Source organism: Dasypus novemcinctus, chromosome 20 (genome assembly GCF_030445035.2).
Source record: "Dasypus novemcinctus isolate mDasNov1 chromosome 20, mDasNov1.1.hap2, whole genome shotgun sequence".
NCBI classification, from domain to species: Eukaryota; Metazoa; Chordata; class Mammalia; order Cingulata; family Dasypodidae; genus Dasypus; species Dasypus novemcinctus.
In genome coordinates this window covers 15915937-15940013 of record NC_080692.1, presented here as the reverse complement: position 1 = coordinate 15940013, position 24077 = coordinate 15915937, and the positions used below count along the sequence as shown (strand labels likewise).

Here is a 24077-nt window from a genome sequence, read left to right as displayed (position 1 = left end):
GTACATTATTAAGCTGCTAACAAGAATTACGGTGAGGAGCTGCTGATAAGAATGAACTAGAAAGGAGATGCTAGAAGGAGATCCTCCTACCAAAGAAAAATCTCCAATGACAAAGCATGTATAGACTGCACTTGTGCATTTATTTAAAATTATATATTGATAATTTGTATTCTTTATGTATATAAATAATTAAATATGTTCAGAAAATATCAAATTACAGAGACAAGAAGTGGTAGCATTCTCAATATAATCATTTAAACGACCAAAGATACATGCTTATAATTTATAGCTAGTTACCAGGAACGGGTTTTATACTGAGAGAGCAACAATCCCTGGCATCGGAGCATCATTCTCTTTAGTGCAGTGCCTTAACCAGGGACATGGAAAGATTTCAGAGGGTCCATGAGCGTGAACTGAACAAAATCAACTTATTATCTTTATTTTTCTCTAACCTCTAACTGAAACCTAGCATTTCCTTCACTTATAAAGGTATGCAATAAATAAATTACAGTAGTATTCATTTCATCTGACTGGCAAAGGGGTCCATGGAACAAAAAAGATTAAGAACCCCTGCTTTCGTGCTTACCTTTAGGTGGTGCTCTAGGATTAGGCCAATACTGAACAGGGAAATGTCAAGTTAACCAACAGGTACTGGAAAGATTCTTATTTGCTCATCTAACCTTTGATCTTTGCACTGCAAAACTTGTAACATGAATTGATGTTTGACTGCCGCTGTATTTTTATTTTTAATCCTACTTTGCTATGTCATTGTTATAGTCATAGGTCAAATTACATAGCATAATCAAAGCCAAAATGGTCAAAAACAATTTTAAGTATTAGGGAAAGAAAAAAAAAAAACACAAAAAACTATCCCTAATATTTCTTATAGCAATCACTAAGATTTCAGGAACGTTTCTGATATAGAAGTTCAGAATTTTTCCAGAAAACACATCCAGTTGGAGAATTTATATCAATAATGTGTAACATATATGTATCTATATAATAAAGATACAGTTAGGCTATAATTTATAAAATAAAAAATATGGATGTCTTGATACGAGCCAAGTGCATGGACAGTGTGAAAAACAAGTTATTTTATTGGTTAAATTTTCATCCCTGGCCTCCAAGAGGAACAAGACTGCTGAAGAGCCTTCATCCCATGCTTGCTTGCTTGCTTTCTTACTTCTAGCAATGTGCCAATTGGGATGAAGGAGTGTTGTAATCTCCAGGCCTTGCAAGACTCTGGGAAAATATGTATGGGAATCAGTCTATGTATTTTTTATTAGAGAAACTGTAGGTTTACAGAAAAATCCTGCATAAATTATAGAGTTCCCATATACCACTCTATCATTAACACCTTGCATTGTTGTGGTACAATGAAGACACATTTCAATAATTGCACTATTAATTATAGTCCCTGGTTTAATTTAGGGTTCACTGTTTGTGTTGTGCAATTCCATGGATTTTCAAACATATTTTATTCTACAAATATACAACTATGCACTTCATTGCTGTTAATTACGTTCACAATGTTCTGCTACTATCACCACCATCCTTTACCACAACTTTTCCATCATCCCAAATAGACCTGTACATTTGAAGCTTTAACTCCCTGTTCCCTACTCCCACACTGATCCCTGGTAACCTATATTCTAGACCCTGACTCTGAGTTTGCTATATTCTAGTTATTTCATGCCAGTGAGATCATACAACATTTGTCCGTTTGTGCCTGGCTTATTTCACTCAACAAGGTATCTGTAAGGTTCATCCTTGTTATAGCATACATCAGAACTTCATTCCTGGCTGAATAATATTCCATTTTATGTATATACCACATTTTGCTTATCCATTTATCAGTTGGATTGCTTAAGATGTATGTATCACTTCCTCACTTTCAGCTCTTTGTTTTCTGGACTGACTTTTGCCCTATCTGAAACTGCTCCCATTAAGTCTTTGGATCTTCTTGTCACTAAATCCAAATGCTTTTTCCAGTCCCTGATAAGACTGCCTGGACTCTCAGCGGGATTGACTGTGGCCCACTATTTAGGAATGGAATGTTGCTGTGACTGGAAGAGTGAAGACCTGGAAGGGTTAGGGGAGAAAATGCAAAGTCATGGATGCCACAGCAATGCACACGGAAGCCTCTCCTGGGCTCTCTCGTCTCTTCCAGATTCTACTGAACTTCAGCTTCTTGTTTCCCATGGCCTTTTCTCCCTCTGCCTGACTTTCATTCTGCTTAAAATGGGATTTTAATAGGATTAAGACATATATTGATTGGACTGGGCCACACCTTAACTGAAGTAACCTCATCAAAAGGTCCTACTTACAATGGGCTCACACCCACAGGAATGGATTACATTTAAGAACATGTTTTTCCGGGATATGTATAGCTTAATAATATATAATTATGCTATTATATATATATATATAACCATAATATATAATTTTTTTTCTTTAAAACCCTTATTTGGGGAGTAAATTGAGAAATTGTAAATAAAGCACAGAATGGGCCTGTGTACCTTTCAGCCGGGTACCCTCAGTGATGACACTTTTATTGCTAGAGGACAATATCAAAATCAGAAAGATGACATTCATACCATCTACAGAAATTATTCAGATTTCACCAGAGTTACAGGCACTTATTTATGTGTGTGTGTATAAATTGTTCTACGTAATTTTTTCCTATATGTAGATTTATATAACTACCAACAAATCAAGGAACAGAACTGTTACATAATCACAAAGATCTCTGAGTTCCTTTTAGAAAGAAAAAATCCACTTCTAAAAGCACTGTCAGCATATGCTGCTACAATAAAATTGAGATCAGAATTTCTTTTGACTCCTTAAATTTTACTCACGTTTTTGTGTGAATATATACTGTACACCTTTAATATGACCTAACAACACTTGTGTCTTTTCAACATGTTAGGTTCACCCCTTCCCCCCATTTTTTTTTTTTTTTGAGGTACAGAGCGGGGAATTGCACCTGGGACCTCATATGTGGGAAGCTGGCACTCAACCATTGAGCCAATTGGCTCCCCTGAGTTCAATTTTTTTTTTTTAATCAATTTAATGAAGAAAGCATATAATTCCTCCAAGGTGTACAATCAATGGTATTTGCTATAATTACATAGTTGTGCATTCATCACTTCAATCATTATTATAGCATTTTCATTATTTCAATATTAATAATAAGCAAAAAAAATCAGACAAAGAAACAAACAAGAAAACTCCCTACTTCTCAATCTCTCTATGCTTCTCCCACTGTACATAGCTGCTATTTCTGGCTATTTTTTTTTTTTAAGATTTATTTATTTATCCCCCCACCCCTTGCCACTTGCTTGATGTCTGCTCTCTGGGTCCATTCATTGTGCATTCTTCTGGGTCTGCTTATCTTCCTTTGTTGCGTCATCTTGCTGCACCAGCTCTCTACAGGCACGGGCCATCAGACCAGCTTGCCTTCACAAGGAGGTCCTGGGAAGTGAACCCTGGGCCTCTCATATAGTAGACGAGGGCCCAATCAGTTGAGCCACATCTGCTTCCCTCTTTCTGGCTATTCTATCCAAAGTATATATAATCAATGGCTTTTAGTATAATCACAATGTTGTATATTCATCATCCTAAAAATTCTAGAACAATTTCACTACTCCAAAAAGAAAGACTCTGAACCCCTTAATATACCTTCCTCAGACCTACAGAACAACTAATCTTTTTTGCTTGTTTGTTTTTTGTTTGTTTTTCTTTTTAGGAGGTAGTGGGAACCAAACCTGGGAACTCCCATGTGGGAAGCAGGTGCTCAACTGCTTGAGCCACATCCGCTCCCTGGCTCCATTTTTAATGCACCCTTAGTCTGTCTTGCTTACCAGCTAGAACAGAGCACAGCACATAGCTACCATTCAATAACATTACTGAAATGAATTATACCATTGTATTTATTTTATTTTATTTCATTTTTTTAAAGATTAATTTATTTGAGTTCAGATATTTTTGAAATATAAAACTTGGCTGTATTTTTCAAAGCTATCATTCTTAGAGAGATGCTGTGCTTAAAAAGTTGATTGTGTTGAATTAAAAAATGGTCATCTATGTTTTGCCCTTCAACTTTATGAAAAAATAATGTTTCTTCAGGAAGGCAAACAAAAAGGGTGGGGGGGAGCGGGCAAAACACTTAAATAGACATATCTCCAAAGAGAAAATATAGGTGGCTAAAATCCCACACACACAAAAAAAGCTCAATATCACCAGCTATTAGGGAAATGCAAATCAAAACTATAATGAGCTATAATCTCATCTCACAGAATGGCTATTACAAAAAAATAATAGAAAAGTTCCAGGAAGGTGGCAGACTAGAAAGACACAGTACTCTGCTCTCACAGAAAAACTGCTAAAGGACAGGCAGGAACAGCCTGGAAAAAAATATTCTAGGGTTTAGGACACCAGGGGAAGGCTGGACACAGCCCAGAAGTGAGAGGAACAAAGGAAAAGAATTGCAAGGGCAAAACTGGGCGAGTTAAACAGCCGCAGCTGTTACTGTTGGCACCCTCCCCACACTAAAAGCACTTCTGAATTCTCAGGCTCTGGGCCAGAGGCTAAAGACAAAGGGGGACCCAGGGATCTACCTCCCCAAGAAAGGGGAGACAGAGGGACACAGACTTAGGCCGACTCAGCTCTTGACCCACGGATTTGGTCTGCTGGGTCCCACCAGCCCTTCCACTGTTTGCCTTGGGAGCCAGCTTGGGACTAAACAGACCCAGGACTAAAGAGATCCAAGGCTCTCAATCTCCCTCTCTACTAACCAGGAATGATTGACTGTTCAGGACGCTGAGGGGAGTGGAATTTTTCCAACTAGGAAAAGGAAGGGGGATGCCAGCCAAGGTTGAAGAACTCTGAAAAAGTCTGAAATATGAGACTCTTAACCTCCAAGCAGGATCCCCATTATACTGATCCAGTCCACGCTGCAGCAAACACTGAACTGAGAGGGCAGCCAAAGCATGCCATCTACTGGCAGACCAAAGAAGCATATGAGAGGAAAGTAAAAGTAAATGAGAGGTTTTCTCCTACCTTTATAACCTCCCTCCCAAAGACCCTAGGAGGTCGGTCTGCAACCCATCAGTGGGTCCATAGCCCAGTTGTAAGCAACTAACAGGGACAATCCTAAAGACCCAGGTTAATCAAAGCAGAGCAGTAACACGCAGCCTCCTGACACTAAATCCCTATGTAAGAGAGAGAAATTGAGCATCTGAGTAAAGTATCCATCTTAATCAGATGCCTAGACATGAGCAAAAAATTATGAGCCATTCTTAGAAAATGTAAGAAATGCCCCCAAGAAAAGGAAAATACCAAAGGCCCAGAAAAGGCACAGGATTTGAGAACACTAATGAACAAGAAGCACACAAATTTCCAAAATCAAATTAATGAGTTGAAAGACAATATGGATAAAGAGATAAATGACATCAAGAAGACAGTGAGTGAGCACAAAGAATTTGAAAACCTGAATAGAAGAGTAACAGAGCTCATGGGAATGAAAGACATGGTAGGTGAGATCAAAAGCATAGATAGAAGAATAAGTGGTACCAAAGACAGAACAGCTGAACTTGAAGAGAGAAAAGAACAGAGAGAAAAGAATGAAAAAATTGAGCAGGGGCTCAGGGAATCGAATGACAACCCAAAACACAACAGTATACAGTATAGGTGTCATGGGGGTTCCAGAAGAAGAAGAGAAGGAAAAGGGGCAGAAAGTGCATTTGAGGAAATAATAGCTGAAAAATTTCCAACTCTCATTAAAGAAATGAATGTACAGGTCCAAGAAGTACAGCATACTCCAATCAGAATAAATGTGAATAGACCTACTCCAATACACATACTACTCAGAATGTCAAATTTCAAAGAGAAGAGAAAATCCTGAGAGCAGCAAGGGAGAAGCAAACCATCACATACAAGGGACGTCTAGTAAGACTTAATGCTGATTTCTCATCAGAAACCATGGAGGCAAGAAGACAATTATAATACTGAAAGAAAAACTTCCAACTGAGAAATTTTTATCCAACAAAACTGTCCTTCAAATACGAAAGTGAGTACAAAATATTCACAAACTAACAGAGTTCATAAAAAATGAATCCACTTTTAAAGGAATTATTAAAGAAGCCTTATAGCCTGACAGAGAAAGACAAGACAAAGAGGCTTGGAAGAGAGTATAGAAGAAAGAAAAGCACAAAGGATAACCAAAAGAGTAAAAAGACAGATGAAAATAAGATATGATGTATGAAAACCAAAGAAGAAAATGGTGGAATCAAAAAATGCATTTACAGTAATTGCATTAAATCTAAATGGATTAAACTCCCCAATCAAAAGATCTAGGCTGACAGAATGGATTAAAAAAATGAGCTATCCATATGTGGGTTACAAGAGACTTACCTTAGACACAGGGATACAAACCAGCTGAAAGTAAAATGATAGAAAAAGATACTCCATGTAAATAGTAACCAAAAAAGAGCAGGTGCAGCTATATTAATATCAGACAAAATGGACTTTAAATGCAAAAAAGTTATGGGATACAGAAGGCCATTATATATTAATAAAAATGAGCACTGGCCTGCTCCAAATTCACCTGGGAAGGGGATGAGGGGGCCAGGAAGGGTACCCAAAGTTTCTTTCATAGCTACCCAAAGCTGTGCTTTCTTAACTCAGCCCCTCTCCAGTCAATGCAGCCCTTTAACTGTCCTCCGCAGCTCTGAGAAATCTACTGTCTTTAAGTCTCCTCTGCCAACTTTGTCAAAGGCTGGTCAGAACAATGGCCTGCCTCAGCGCCAGGTCCCCAGCAATCTGAAGTAGCTAATCAAAAGCAATGATCAGTGATTGGCAGTGTACCAGCTTCCCACTTGCCCCTCTTTATCTCAGGGAAGTGGACTTTTTTTGTCCCTCTCTGGCACTAAGCTAGGAGTTCCACTCCATTGCTTCCTGCCTCTAGAGTGGGGGGTGGGCACTGGTAACCACCACAGAGGGAGCAATTTACTGGTATTTACCAGTCTTTTCCCACTCTTCCCTGGATATTATATGTGTTCTTCTGGGCACCAGAGTTTTGAAATTGTTGGTTCAGACAGTTGTTCTGGTGGAGGGAATGGATCTTCCTTCTCCAATCTTCCCCCTTAGCAAAAACTTGGTTTTTTTTTTTTGTTACAATTTTCTGGTCAATAGAGAATTTTGCTTAACTGTGAGAAGGAAATAATTATTTCTGCCAAAATGTCACCTGATTTACACAGGTTAAGTTTACAAAATAAATCTTTCCATGAGTCAAGAATGGCCTCTTCTGTTAAACAAATGGAACTGCCTTAAGTTACTAGACTGAAGAGTTTGTATTTTTCGAAAGGAGGAGCCAGGAAAAGCTTTACAAGATTTAACCACTTTATGGAGAAGCAAATACATCTGAATAATTGTTTTATGCACCTTTTTACTTTGTAACTCACCTTTGCAAATGTAGAGTTGCTATGCCAACTTCTCCCACACCAAAAGCAGAGCACTTTCTTAGAGATAGCCATATACCAATGTATCATGTATGCTTTATTTTTAAATGCTCCTCCACCAGGAAGATATAGCAATTATAAATATCTATGCACCTAACCAGGGAGCCCCAAAAGACATGAGACAAACTCTAGCAAAACCGAAGGGAGAAATAGGCATCTCTACAATAGTCGTTTGAGCTTTCAAGACAACACTCACATTATTAGATAGAACAACTAGACAGAAGATCAACAAGAAAATGGGGAACTTGAACAATATGATAAACAAGTTACACTTAACATATACAAAATGCTGCACCCAAACTCAGCAGTTACACATTCTTCTCAAGTACCCATGGATCTTTCTCAAGGTTAGACCACACATTTAAGTCACAATGCAGCTCTCAATAAATATAATAAGACTGAAATTATACAAAGCACCTTCTCAGGTCATAATGGAATGAAACTGGAAATCAATAATAGACAAGAAAGAGGTAAATTCCCAAATGTGTGAAGGCTAAACAACACAGTCCCAAATAATCAGTGGGTCAAAAAAGAAACTGCAAATGAAATCAGTAAATATATTGAGACAAATGAAAACAAGAACACAACATATCAAAATTTATGGGCTACAGCTAAGGCAGTCTTGAGGGGGAAATTTATAGCCCTACACACCTACATTAAAAAAGAAGAAAAAGCTAAAATAAAAATTCTCCCAACAAAGGAAGTCCAGGACCAGATGGTTTCATAGGTGAATTCTACCAAGCATTTCAAAAATAATTAACACCAATCATGTTTAAATTATTCCAAAAAATTGAAGAGGAGGGAAAATTACCTAACACATTTTAGGAAGCCGACATCACCCTAATACTGAACACTAAATACAAAAGCTGGGGCCATAAAACTACTAGAAGAAAATGTAGGAAACATCTTCAAGATCTTGTGGTAGGTGGTGGTTTCTTGGACCTTACATCCAAAGCATGCACAACAAAAGAAAAAATAGGTAAAATGGGACCTCCTCAAAATTAAATCCTTTTGCACCTCCCAGGACTTTGTCAAAGGGTGAAAAGAAAGCTGACTCAATGGGAGAAAATATTTGGAAATCACATGTCTGATAAGAGTTTAATACCCATCATATATAAAGAGATGCTACAACTCAACAACAAAAAGACAAATAACCTGATTTAAAAATGGGCAAGAGACTTGAATAGACATTTGTCCAAAGAAGAAATACAAATGGCAAAAAAAAAAAAACCATGAAAAATGTTCAACATCACTAAATGATTGGGAGATGCAAATCAAAACTATAATGAGATATCATTTCACACCTATCAAAATGGCACCAAAAGTGTTGGAGAGGATGTGGAGAGATCGGAACACTTATTCACTCTTGGTGCGAATGCAGAATAGTACAGGCACTGTGGAGGACTGTTCGGCAGTTCCTAAAGAAGTGAAACACAGATTTGCCACATGAACCTACAATACTACTGGGTATATACTCAGAAGAATTGAGAACAGTGACACAAACAGACATCTGCACACCGATGTTCATAGCAGCATTATTCACAATTGCCAAAAGCTGGAAACAACCCAGGTGTCCATCAACCAATGAACAGATAAACCGTAGCGTATTCACACAATGGGATATTATGCAGCTGTAAGAAGACATGAAATCATAAAGCATATGAAAACATAGATGAACCTCAAGGACATTATGTTGAGTGAAAGAAGCCAGACACATCAAATAATGTATGACTGCACTACTATGAATGAAACATATTGTGTTTCCATTTGTATGATTCCATTTGTATAAAATGTAAATATAAATCAATTTATAAAGATGAAAATAGATTAGTGGTTATGTAGGGCTGGAGAAAACATGCTAAGGTGTATGGAGCTTTTCTTTGTAGAGTAATAAAATGGTTTTAAAAATTTTTGTCGTGGTGAATGCACAAAATTGTGATTATAGTAAAAGCCAGTGATTATACACTTTGGATAGAGCATATGGTTTGTGTATATATCTCATTAAAACTGGTGACTAAATAAAGAATTGTACAAGAATAGCCAGAAATAGTTTCTATGTACAGTAGGGAAAACAGAGAGAGATCGAGAGGTGAAGAATTTTCTTTACTGATTTGTCTATTTTTTATTATTGAAATAATGAAAATACTCTAATAATGATTAAAGTGATGAATGCACAACTATGTCAGTATACCAAATACAACTGACTGTACACTTTGGATGAAGTGTATGCTTTATTAATATGTATCAATAAAATTGATTTGTTTAAAATAATAATTTATAGTAAAAAAAAAAAAAAACAGAAAACAAGTGATGAAGAGAACATGGAAAAATAGGAACACCCCCTTCACTGCTGGTGGCAATGCAGAAGGGTGAACAGTTTGGTGGTTCCTCAGGAAGCAAAATATAGAACTGCCATATGATCCAGCAATCCCTCCACTAAGGACAGAAAACAGGCTTCCAGAACTGAAAACAGTCACATGAATATCTGCACACCAATGTTCATAGTGGCGTTATTCACAATTGCCAAAAGATGGAAACAACCTAAGTGTCCATCAATCGAAGAATGGATAAAGAAAATGTGGTATATGCATACAATGGAATACTATGCTGCTTTAAGAACAAATGAAATTGGGACACATATGACAACATGGATGAACCTTGAGGACATTATACTTAGCGAAATAAGCCAGGCACAAAAGGACAAATATTGTATGGTCTCTTTAATACGAATTAAACACAAAGAATAAACACATGAAGTTAAAACAGTACAGATTACTAGGAGATAGAATAAGGGCTGAGAGGGGGTACCGATGCTTAATTGTATTAATATGTAGAATTTTTAATTAGCTTGACTGTGAAAGTGTGGAAATGGATATAGTTGTTGGTAAAACATAGTGAATATAACTAACACGGTTGATAAAGGGATTGTGGCTGAAAGTCATCTAGGGATGTAAATGTCAATTGATAGAAAGCTAAAGAATAATCTACGGACTGAATAACAGTGAAAGCAGAGGTGGATGACAATTGTGGTTAGTAGTACAAAGTCAAGAATGTTCTATGAACTAGAACAAATGTACATCACCACTACAAGGTGGTAATATGGTGATGCATGGGAAAAATACATTCAATGTAACTTACAGACTATAGTTAACAGCAATACTGTAATATTCTTGCATGTCAAAGAAGGAACTATATCAATGCTAACGGTCAATAATAGGGGGGTATGGGATTTTTTCTTTTGGACTAAGGAAAACACTCAAACTTTTACTGAGGTGATGACTGCACAACTTGTAATGAAAGTGAATGCCACTGAATGTATGCTTTGGATAGACTGTATAAGGCATGGGACTGTATAACACAGTGAACCATGTGGTTAAAGATGGACTGTGGTTAACAGTACACATATGAGAGTGTTTTCTCAAGAAATGAACAATACTAATACATGGTGTTACTAATAAAGGGCATATGGAAAAAAATAAACCACATGTACCCTATGGACCATAGTTAGTGGTAACAGTATGATGATATGCTCTCATAATCTGTGACAAATGTTCCACAAGCAATGTAAGGTGTTGGTGGAGAGGTGATGTATGGGCATTACACAAGATTGTTTTAAAAGCCCACAACTTCTCTAATAAATATATATATTTTTTAAAAACATGTATGTTTAAAATGTATATTAAAAATAATTTTAAAAAGCAGAGGCCCTATAGGCAGACAGCCTGGATTCAAATACCAGTTCCTCCTTTCACTATGTGAATTTAGGTAAGTTACTTAAAGTTTCTGAGCTACAGTTTTCTTATCTATAAGATAGGGATAATAAAAATAAATAAATAAACCTTAGTAGACCAGCCCTGACTGCTCATTTTATATAAAATAGACATTCCTTCCATTCTGGCCCCTCAAATCCCCTAGCTCCCTTACCTTGCTATATTTTTCTCCTTAGCCTTACCTATCACAAGCCACCAGAATTTGAGTTCCTCCAAATGCATGCCAGAACATGAGGCATGCAGTAGGAACTCAATGAAGATTTGTTAAGTGAAATCTTATGCCTTGGATTGTGGGCTTGGAGAGAAGAACAGTTGTTACAAGGGGTACCTGGCTTACAGTTTCTTAAACAAACTGCAGTTTAGTCAACTTTAAGAAACATGAAAACCCTCCATTAAGTTAAGTTAGCTGTTCTGCTTTATGAGAAATTTAAAGTATTTACTCAGTGCAGTTAATTCCCCTAGGTTCTAGATCAGTAAAGTATAAGTTATTCCTTTATTCTAAATGAGAGTACATGAGCCACTCAATAAATTCTACTAAACAATTTTCTAATCTTAATATTAATTTGCAAATAAGCCTCTGAAAACAAGGCTGTACTACTTTTTTCATATTACAATAAAGCCTCAGTAATAATAAGAGATAATAAGAGATAATAATATCTGAGATAAAAAATACAAATAGCCAAGAAACCAAAATGTCAACATACTGCAACTCTGAGACAGAGTCAAATTCAACAAGATCTTAGTGTAAGGAAACCTCCTTGAAACAACCCAAGATACTCCCCTCCAATCCAAGATGACAGATTTTATAGCAGAGATCACAATCTAGAGATACTCCTCAGTATGACATTCTTCCACCAAATATTTTAATGCTGTTAGTAAAAATAGAATTAGGAAAGCAGATGTGGCTCAATCAGTTGGGCACCCATCTATCACACTGGAGTCCCGGGTCCGGTTTCCTGTGCCTCCTAAAGAAGACAAGCAAGACAATGAGCTGATGCCAAGAGGAGACTCAATAACCAGGGAGCGGAGATGGCTCAAGTGATTGGGCGCCTCCCTCCAATATAGGAGGTCCTAGGTCCAGTTTCCGGTGCCTCCTAAAAAAAAAGATGGAGAGCGAGCACTAACTATGGTGGGGGAGTGAAATAAATAAATAAAATCTTTTTTAAAAAAAGAATTAGTTTAAAAAGAAAAAAGGATGATCTAAGTTTCCATCTACTCCCTGTATCTTTTGACAGAGAAGCAAAGATTAAATAAAAGCTTCAAAGGGGGAAAAGAAAAAGAGGAAACTAAGTGGGGAATACACCCAACTAGCTAAGAGCCAATTATTAGGCCCAGAAAATATTCAGTAATTAAAGATAGAATATTCCCTTTTTGTTAAAATTAAAGTTTTATTTACAGCCTTTCTTGAAAAAACTTAAATCCCATCCAACTTCACTCATTTTACTTCTAGGGAAATGAAATTGTGTGCTTTTAGGCATTTAATAGTATTGTTTTCTAATCTGTGTATATCTGCCTACATATATACATAACTGGAAGCACACTGTACCTACTGTTCTACAATTCTTAATGCCTACATAATATCTCATCATATGTACAGATCATGATTTATTTACCCAATTACCTATTGTTAAGATTTTTGTTTTTTCCTTACAAATAAAGCTGTAGGGAACATTTTTGCACGTCTTTTTTTGCTAAATCAAAAAGGAATAAACCAAAGTTTTAACCAAAACAAAATTTTTCTGTGTGTTTTAGCACTGATGCTATAATGAAAGTAAAAATGCTAAAATAGTTGATCCTCTCCATTTACTACAGAAATTTATAGGGGTTGTGACTCATTCATATCCCTTGTTTGTCTTTATTCTTCCTGTTATCAATTTTTTGTTGTTTTTATTAAGTGCTCCAGAGGATAAACAAGAAAAAACTTACTATACTCTTTAGCTAAATTAACAAAAAAAAATAGTAAAAATTTCCAAAAAGGAAGCAACCTTAAAACACATTACCTAGCAGCCCCTCTCAACCAAAGCATCCATTGTATATAATGAATTAACCTCTCTCCTCCTCATCTAGAACAGGGGTTCTTAACCAAGGGTCCCATCTGTGGGCAGATTTCAGGGCCGTCTGTGAGCGTGAACTGAAAAAAATCAACTTGTTACCTTTATTTTCTCTGACCTCTCACTGAAATCTAGCATTTCCTTCACTTATGAATATATGCAATAAATTTTATAGTATTCATTTCAGATCACATTACAGTTGTTGCACATCTCGAAAAATAGCTTACACTCATCCATACTTCAAAATTACAGTACCTATTAGACCTGACACTAGGTGAGTGTCATAAAACTATCTGCCCCTACATTCTGAGAAGGGGTCCATGGTTTTCACCTGACTGGCAAAGGAGTCTGTGGAACAAAAAAGATTAAGAATCCCTGATCTTGGTCCTGAGCCTCAACAGACTCCAGCACCTACAATCTGATCTATTGGACTTACCACACTCAGCTAAGATGGAGTTGAAGAAGGACAACCACCACACCATGGAGCCTAGAGTGATTACAACTGAAAGTGGGAGGATTGCATCCAGCATCCATGTGGAATCTGAGCCTCCTCTTGACATAGAGGTGCAATGGACACAACCAATCCAATGTCCACATAGAAGAGGTGGCATTGGATTGGGAAAAGTGGACATGGTGGACGATGGGTATGGGGAAAGGCAGGAAGAGATGAGAGGTGGAGGCGTCTTTGGGACATGGAGCTACCCTGGATGGTGCTTCAGAGGCAATCACCGGACATTGTAAATCCTCACAGGGCCCACTGGATGGAATGGGGGAGAGTATGGGCCATGACGTGGACCATTGACCATGAGGTGCAGAGGTGCCCAAAGCTGTACTTACCAAATCCAATGGATGTGTCATGATGAAGGGAGGGAGTGTTGCTGGGGGTGGGGGGGGAGAGGTGAGGTCGGGGGGTGGGGTTGAATGGGACCTCACATATATATTTTTAATGTAATATTATTACAAAGTCAATAAAATTAAAAAAAAATAAAAAATAAAAAAATTAAAAAATAATAATAAAAAAATAAAAAAAAAAGAAAATATGATTGTATTAGCATAAAAAAAAAAAAAAAAAGAATCCCTGATCTAGAGCCTACTAGCTATGCCTGGAAAACCTGAGAAAGTAAGTCACTCAAATTCTTTTCTTCAGTGTTTAATTCTTTCTCAGAAAAGAAAGGCCAAATATAAAGCCTGTTTCATTCTACTTATACTTAGTATAAAGCTACTATGACATTGTTTGCTTTTACATTCAACCAGGCTCACCGTGCTCCTAACTTCATTACTAGAAAGCACTATACTGCGATTGGGTTGGTTCTGAAGCCTAAGTAAACTTCTTCACAAAACTGTTTAATTGATTATTGATTAGATACAGTTTTCCTATACTAAAATGTAACTGAAGTAGAGCTATCTAATCGTACTTTTTGTGGCCTTCCACTGAAGCAAATCCTTTAAAATATAGTCGCAGTCTATTTACTGAGGGACTTCTCACGAACTAGAAATATTTTTACAAACCCATGACAGACAGGCACATGCTTATTTTATGTGCCAAATGAACATTAACACACGACAGAAAAGTAATTTTGTAACATATTTCATATCTACCGGAATGATTCAAATTCCCATAGGTCTGTAATCCAATAGGCATTTACTTCCTTCAAGTAGTGAAGGACCAAATTCCAGAAAGCTGTTCAGAGCTCAGCAAAACTATCCATTGTATTTCAGGTACACTAACATCAGAATAAAACCAAGGCTACCTCTTTTTAACAAACCAAATGGAAGATGATACAAGTCAGCATTATGCACAGGTAATTTCACTATGGAATAAAGTCCAACAGTTGCATAAGGTATTAGAGAAAAATGGCTCTTAGGAAAGAAAATCCAATGCACAAAATAATTCATACCAGCCTGTACAACAGAGGAAGTATTCCCAGTTCATCCTAACAGGTAGTTTCCAAACAAACCAGAATTTACTAAATTCTATGAAAAGTTCATTATCTGAACTGAACCTAAGAATATTTGTACACCTATATAGGTAGAAATTTTTATACAAAATGTTTCAATAGAAAACATCCAGGATTCCCAAAGCTCTTTGAAGGGACTTCCTAACCATTTTTATTCCATGTTACTGCTTCTCAATATGTCCATTAAATATGTAAATTTTTACATATTTTAATTTACAATATGTAAATTAAAAGCTGCTTTTCAAATGAATTTCAAGCACACTGTGTCACAACACAGTAAGAATCAATCTAAAATGCTACAAAATCCACCAAAAAATATCAGATTTAACAATAAAACTATTTCTTAAATCGGGTACATTTTTTCATGCGCATTCTCACTAGGAAATAAAAAACTTTCTTCCCTTTTCACTGGTAGTTTAACACTCGTGTAGTGTAAGATTGAAATTAAAATTAATACAACGGCATGCTATTTTGACAAATACTGAACAAAGTTGGAATTGCACACAAAGTACCACTCAAACTTCGTACAACGTTTAAGCGCAATTTAGCAACCAAGAATATTTTATCAACGCTTAGAAAACAAGATTAAAAAAAACAAAAAAAAAAAAAGGTCAATATTTCCATCTACGGCGTGCTCCCACACCCACCTCCCAAAAAAAAAACTCCCCGCACTCTCGCGGGTACTCAATTTGAAACCTCACTTTCAGATACAAATTAAAACCAGCTCTGCACATCCCTCTAACCCAACCCTCCCCTCCTCTCCAAGATCAATGGGCACTTGACAAAACTTTCTCCCGACTCCAGAACAAGAGGCCGCGCTCCCCCCGGGTGCGGGCTCAGGGCCGAGCTGGGCCGGGGGAAGGGAGCTGCGGCCGGAGGGGGTCGGCGGCGCGGGGAAGGGGGCGCAGGGGCCCTCCCGCGAGCTCGGCCCCGCGGAAACGCGAGCCGCCGCCTGTTACCTTGCCGTGCTCCTCACGCAGCCCCGCCACCTCCGCGGCCCGCAGCGGTGCGGAGGTCGAGGTGGGCCGGCGACGACTAGCCCGGGGCGGGGCCTCAAGGGCGGAGGCCCCGCTGGGTGGCCCGCCGGCTGGGCGGGACCGACGAGTCCCAGACTAGCGTTTTGGAGGCAGCGCGGCTGGCGGCAGCCCAGCGCCAGTGCGCGCGCCCTCACCCACTGCGCCGCCGCTGAGGAGGCCGCGCCTGCGCCGCCGCTGAGGAGGCCGCGCCTGCGCCGCAGTGTTGCTGCCCCGCTGCTGCTCGAGTCCAGGCTGCGTGTAGTCACACCGCACTCGCGCATGTCCCGGGACTCTGCTGGCTGGAAGTACATTCCCGCCAGGTGTGAAGCATCCTCCTCACTCTCCTGCTTCTTTATTTTTAAGAAAGCTTTAGATTACATAAATGTTACAACGAAAATACAGGGAATTCCCTTATACCTCCAGCCCCACCCTCTCGCACACTTTCCCCCATTAACATCCTTCCTTACTGTGGTACATTCGTTACAATTGATGAACACGTATTGAAGCATTGCTGCTAACTATTACAGTTGCACTTTGCACCATGCTGTTTTATAGGTTTTGACAAAATGTATAATGGCCTGTGTCCATCGTTGCAATATCATGCAGAACAATTACAATGTCCCAAAAATACACCATGTTACACCTATTCTTCCCCTCTTTCCCCTCAGAAACTCTGGTGTCCACTGTCGTTATATCAATTTTTACAAATTATTCCATTACTGGAATAATGACAAATCTACTTTAGTCCATGGTTGCATTCTCCCCTTATGTTTGTCCATTCCTCAATCTTGAGGATTTGGGGATGGTGATGCCCACTCTGCTTCTGGTTGAGGGTGGCTTTAGAGCCCATAGGGAAGATCAATGGAACTATCTTGCTCGCATTTATAAATACACTCTGTTTTTTGGGATGGACATTGTCTATCATCATCCTTTTGTTAGTTGTCCTGGGTGAGTCTGATGAACTGAAGAGTAGGTGTCGACTGGAACTCTGCCGAGATTCAGGGCTCAACCGACAAATGAATAGGCAGATGATATAAGTCTCTGGGACATACATTTAACAAGTGTAATGCTAATTATAGGTTCACATAAATGGGGCAGAAGAACCACATGTGGGAAAATTATAAATGAGTAAAACTCTGATACACTGGGGAGATAGGTTATCATAAATTCCAAAGTAAGGCCCATTGACAGAGTGCCAATTTCCTGTGGTTGTCTGCCCTGCCTATTGTGTCTAGATGTCTCTAGAGCCCCCAGGAACACCCCTGCTTGAGGCACCATTTACAGTGGCAGTCAGTGAGATCCTTCTGAGACATTCATAAGCATAACCTCTGGAATGACCTCCTGATAACTTTGAAATCTCTTAACCATAAAAACTCATTTGTATTTAATATTTCCTCCTTTTGGTCTAGTTCTTTTTACAAAAGCTTATCTAGTTGGCATGTGGTAATAATCCTTCAGTGCCAAGGAGGCTCATCCCCAGGAGTCATGTCCAATGCTGGAGGGAAGGTAGCAAGTTTATGTGCCTAGAGAAAGGCTACCTTTGAGCAACAAGAAGGCTTTCTGGAGGTAACAGTTAGAAAATATATATTACTAGGATAAGTTTCAATTTCACAACAGCAAGGTTTATAAGTACAAGCATCAATATCAAGGGCATGGCATATTGGTCCGCCCTCCTTTGCTAGGCACTGCTCATTTATTCTAGAGATTCTTGTCACTCTATTACAGAATGTTACAAGACTCCCCAGGATGGGAATTCAATATATGTCAGCTATTCTGGGGGGCTTCCTCCCACCGAGAAAACATCCCATGACCACATGAACACATTCATATTCCACAGAGGCATGCTCCAGGTGCACCCCCTCCCCACACACCCAACACCCTGTATCAATGATCCTCTTCTGTCACAATTGCAACCCTTCTGCAATCTAAAAACTCCCCCAAAACAAAGTAAAAAATAAAAATAAAAAATAGAAAAATAAAAATTTTTGCATCATGACATTCATCACCGTAAGATCTGTTACCTTTTATGTATATTGATACTTTTTTCTGTATGTTCACACAGTGTCTTTTTTTTTCACTTTAAGTTCAAAGAAACTCTAGGTTACAGAAAAGTCACATAGAAAATATAGGGGATTCCTATATACCCCACCTCTCCCCCTCTCAAACATTTTCCCCTACTAATAACATCTTATGTAAGTATGGTACATTTTTTACTATTGATGAACAAATAGTGAAGCACTGTTACTAACCATGGCCAATGGTTTACACTATGATTTTAATTTTACACCATACAGTTTTACGGGTTTTGGTAAAATATATAATGGCCTGTATTTGTCATTGCAAGATCATTTCCAATGCCCTGTAAATGCCCTATGTTCCACCTATTCTTGCATCCCACTCCTCTTGGAACCTATTATAACCATTAAGTTTCAATTTTTGAAGAATAAGGCTCATAATTATACCCACTGATATTGAGGACTTTATACACTGGTCTCTTTTTTTTATTAGGCACTGTCTATGTACTCAGGAGATTTTTGTCCCTCTATTTGAGAATGTAGCAGGACTCCCCAGGATGATAGTTTAATATTTTGTTATTTATTGTATGGGTCTCCACCCACTGGGATAATACCATATGATAAGATGAACACATTCATATTCCATAGAAGCATATGCCAGGTGCACCCTTTCCCACATATAGCCCCCCACCAACGCCCTGAACCAGTGACCCCCCTGCCTTATTTACCCAAAGAACACTCCCACCATTGTAGCTTCAACCACAGACCTAAAACTCCTCAGAGTTCACCTGTTCCTTACTCCAACCCTCCACCCAGTTCCATGAATAGTCCAATCCAACCCTCACATTCTAGCATCATCAACTCCATTCACATCCCTGTACTATCATCACCCTGCTCCACTGCCAAACCACCTCCTTCCACCTTATCATGGGTTTTGTCCATATTGAGCATTGGCTCACCACACTCTACTCCCTTTCTGTCTCCTGATAACCTATCTCTCAGCCTCTAGCTCTGTGTGTCTGCTCAATATGCTTAGGTCATATCAGTGAGGTCATATAATATTGGTCCTTTAGTGACTGGCTTACTTCACTCAACCTAAGGTCTTCAGTATTCATCCATGTTGTCATACGTGTCAATATTTCATTTCTTCTCTTTTTTGTGTGGAAATAAATTTTATTTTTAATTTTCATAAATATAAAGTTATAACATGTTAGATTGTTAATAAGACTTAGTTGATGTCTAGTTAACCTCATACAACATTAACTATTTTCCTTTCTTGAAAATATTTAAGAACATCCCCCTTTTTCCTATTAAAAATAGATTAAAAGTTATGTTATATGTAATGAGTTTCATGAAGAACATTCTACACATCCATGTGTTTTTTTTGACACTTGAAATATTTAGTTATATGCCAATTTAACCTTTCTCTCAGAGGAAAACACAAAAATGCACCATTAAAAAGACGGTCATCTATGATGACCAATTTAGCTATGTTTCCACAAACAAAACCTATTTCTCACAATTAGGAAGCAGAAAATAGTATACAATCAAATGGATCTATCTTGAAATCATTCATCTCTTTTGACAAAAGATTAGTGATTAAGTGTTGAAGATCAACATAACAAGTGACATTTTTTAAACCACTTAACTCTGGTTCAGAAAATAACAAATATAATTAATGTAAAATCAAAACAACCTATATGAATTCTGCATCCCATATTCCCTATTTTATAACAAAAAGTTAGATTTAATATTTAAGAGGAGGATTAGTGTGACACTATTACTGAAGGACAACAATGCCATCATCACAGCTCAAGAAGTATCCACAGGACCGAAAAAATTTGAACACTTTCTGTCCTCATTCATATCACACTGCCACACATCCCTGGAAATTCAGGTTAATAGGTTTTGCAGACCATTTCATATCCACTCTAGCATCATAATGTAAATGATGAAGCAATCTTGGTTTTCAATAAAAATCATAATATCATTTTTTTAAACTAAAAACAGAACTCTGTGTAAGAGAATGATCTAATAAGAAATTTCTGTATATAGATGATGTATGTAAAAAATATATATATATATTTACTGAGTATAACTTGAAGGTCTCAAATTATTTAAACTCAGAGTAAAGACAATTAGGCCACAGCAGCCATCTCCTCATTTGAGTCACTGGTTTTACCTTTTAGTTGCAACTCACCTAAATCTTTGTCTACAGTTACAATAGTTTTCCTCTTGCACTTCTTAGGAACTGCATCATTAGCAAAGATTTTTCTCATTTTAGTGCTTGGCAATTTCTTCAGATCAATATTCCATTTCCTAACAGTGCTCAGATTACCCTCATTATCAATGTCTGGACTCTCAAGGCCATTTCCTCCATACTGCTGCCGCTCACGTGCCATCGTTGCTTGATGATTGTCCCCTGGGAAGAGTGTCTCCTTCCCTGCCTGTCTTTGATGCTGTTATGTAATTCAATCTACTCCAGTTCCTTGCTGGATCAATTTTAAAAACCTTTCAATTAATTCACAAGTGTCTTTCTTTGAATAGTCTACTTTTCGTTCTTCAATTTTTCCTTTTTTTTTCTTGTTTGTGGGCCTCTCTCGTAATTTGAGTTGCTTTTCTACTATATGGATGGATGACTTTTTCCCCTTCCTGTACCTTTTCCTTTTGATGCCTTAGGCATGATGATGTCCTCGTGACCCTGGAGGGCGACTGAGCTCCAGACAGGGGCAACTGCACAGAACACAGTGGGTAATACTCTCAGAGAAGTTCCTGTCCAAACATGGACATGGACATGTGAAGCCAGAAAAGGCTGCGTGGGGCCCTACAGGAAAACTCATTCTTACAACTAAGTAATATTCCGTTTTATTTATATATGACATTTTGCTTACTCATTCATCTTTTGATGGACAGTTGGGTTGCTCCCAATTTTTGGCAATAGTGAATTATGCTGCTGTGAACATTGGTGTACATATATCCATTCATGTCCCTGGTTTCCATTCTTCCGGGTATATATCTAGTAGTGGGATTGCTGGATCATATGGCAACTCTATAGTTAGCTTCCTGAAGAACTACCATACTGTCCTACACAATGGCTGAACCATTCTACATTTCCACCAGCTATGGATGAGGTTTCTCTTTCTTCCACATCCTCACCAACACTTGTAGTTCTCTGTTCTGTTTTTTTAATAGCTGTCGGCCTAATAAGTATAAGATGATATCTCATTGTAGTTTTGCTTTGCATTTTCCTAATAGTAGTGATATCGAGCATCTTTTCATGTTCTTTTTAGCCATTTGTATTTCCTCTTTGGAAAAGTGTCTATTCAAATCTCTTGCCCATTTTTTAAATGGGTTGTCTTTTTATTTTTGAGATGTAGAATTTCTTTATATAAGCTGGATATTAGACTCTTATTGGAGAAGTGGTTCCCAAATATTTTCTCCTATTGAGTAGGCTGCCCTCTCACTTTCTTGCCAAACTCCTTTGAAGCAAAAATGTTTTTAGTTTTGAGGAGGTCCCATTTATCTATTTTTTCTTTTGTTGCTCATACTTCGTTTATGAAACCATTTCCTACTACAAGATCTCGTAGATGCTTCTAGGAGCTTATAGGAGTTTTGTGGGTTTTTTTTTGTTTTGTTTCTTCTAGGAGTTTTGTAGTCTTGATGCTTATATTTAGGTCTTTGAGCCATCTTAATTTAGTTTTTGTATAGGGTGTGTGGTGATGGTCCTCTCTCATTCTTTTGGATATGGATATCCAGGTCTCTCAGCACCATTTGTTGAAGATGCCATTCTGTCACAGTTGAGTGGGCTTGGTGACCTTGTCAAATATGAGTTGACTGATCTGATATCAGAACTCTCAGTTGGTTGGTATGTCTATCCTTGTGCCAATACCATGTGGTTTTGACCGCTGTAGCTTCGTAGTATGCTTTAAAGAGAGATAGAGTGATTCCTCCAGTCTCATCTTTCTTTTCAATATGTTTTTGGTTCTTCAGGGCCCCTTTTCCTTTCAAATAAATTTCATAATTGACTTTTCTAATTCAGTAAAAAAAAATGCTGTTACGATTTTTATTGGGATTGCATTAAATCTGTAAATCAATTTGGGTAGGACAGACATCTTAATGATGTGTAGTCTCCAATCCATGAACATGGAATATTATTCCCTTTATTTATATCTTCTTTGATTTCCTTTAACAATTTTGTACAGTTTTCTGTGTACAAGTCCTTTACATCTTTAGTTAAGTTTATTTCTAGATATTTGATTCTTTTTGCTACTATTGTAAATGGAATTTTTTTCTTGATTTCCTCCTCAGTTGCTCATTAGTATACAGAAATACTACTGATTTTTGCATGCTGATCTTATATCCTATCTCATTACTGAATTAGTTTATCAACTCTAGAAGCTTTGTTGTGGATTATTTGGGGCTTTCTACATAGAGGATCATGTCATCTACAAATAGTGAAATATTTGCTTCTTCCTTTCCAGTTTGGATGGCTTTTATATGTTTTTCTTGCCTCAGTGCTTAGCAAGTACTTCTAATACTATGTTAAATAAGAGTGAATACCGGCAAGAGGATGTGGCTCAACTGATAGAGCATCCATCTACCATATGGAGGGTCAAGGGTTTGATTCCCAGGGCCTCATGACCTGTGGTGAGCTGGCCGATGCACAGTGCTATGGTACACAAGGAGTGCCATGCCATGCTGGCCCCAGCATAGGGGTGCCCCACATACAAGGAGTGTGCCCCACAAGAAGAGCTGTCCTGTGTGAAAAAAACACAGCCTGCCCAGGAGTGGCACCACACACATGGAGAGCTGATTCAGCAAGGTAACACAATAAAAAAGAGACACAGTTTCTCAGTGCTGCCAGATAATCCAAGCAGATACAGAAAAGCACACAGAGAAGAGACAACAGGGGGGAAAGGGAGAGAAATGAATAAAAAATAAAATCTTAAAAAAAAAAAGAGTGACTACCATTATATCTTTTATTATTATTTTAAATATTTAAAAGTATTTATTTATTTATTTCCCCTCCTGAGATGATGCTCTTGTCTGTCTGCTCATTTTCTGCTTGCTGTGTCTGCTCGTTGTCTGTACATGGTCTCTGCTCATTGTGTTTGCTCATTGTCTCTGTTTGTCATGTCTGTCTGTTGTATGCTAGTCTTCTTTCAGAGGCACTGGGATCTAAACCCAGGACTTCCCCTGTGGGAGGTGGATGCCCAACCTTTTGAGCCACATTTCCTCCCAACTCTTTGTGTCTGCTCATTTTGCCTGCTTATTTGTCAGCTCATTGCACCTGCTCATCTTCTTTAGGAGGCACCAGGAACTGAATCCAGAACTTCCCATGTGGGAGGCAGGTACCTAACTGCTTGTGCCACATCTGCTTCCACATATTTTGATACTTACAACTTTTGCTTCAGTGAAAACCCTGTTCCCTAATGCTAGTCACTGAACAGTTTTTCTCCCTATACCAACCTTGAGTCCAGTCTTAATCAATCCAGATATATTATGTAGACATATGTTTTCATATCTCTTAGAAATTTCATGTATTGTTACTTTTAAAATTATTTTTATTTTTAACTGGTTTTTGTAATATATTTCGTATACTATAAATTCATCCATTTAATGTGTTCAATTCAATACTTTTTCTAATATTCAAAGATATTTGCAACCATCCCCATAGTTGATTTTAGGACATTTCTATTACCTCAAAAAGAAATCCAGTACCTTTTAGTCTTTCGCCCTTGTACTAG

The 24077-nt window shown here is 37.9% G+C and overlaps 1 protein-coding gene and 1 pseudogene across 4 annotated transcripts in view; both read right to left on the bottom strand.

The window, feature by feature from the left end:
- The window catches only part of LOC101433437 (dihydrodiol dehydrogenase 3-like), a 111173-nt gene extending 94667 nt beyond the window's left edge, over positions 1-16506 (bottom strand). For 3 of the 4 annotated variants that reach the window (XR_009182044.2, XR_009182045.2, XM_023584347.3), the window contains exon 1: positions 16259-16492. The gene's annotated coding sequence lies outside the window, so the exon portion shown is untranslated. Of the gene's footprint in view, positions 1-16258 lie in introns of all 4 variants that reach the window. The other variant, XM_004477367.5, reaches the window with a different exon arrangement.
- Positions 16507-20468: 3962 nt separating this feature from the next.
- Positions 20469-22807, bottom strand: LOC101432999 (translation machinery-associated protein 16 pseudogene; annotated as a pseudogene).
- Positions 22808-24077: the final 1270 nt, after the last annotated feature.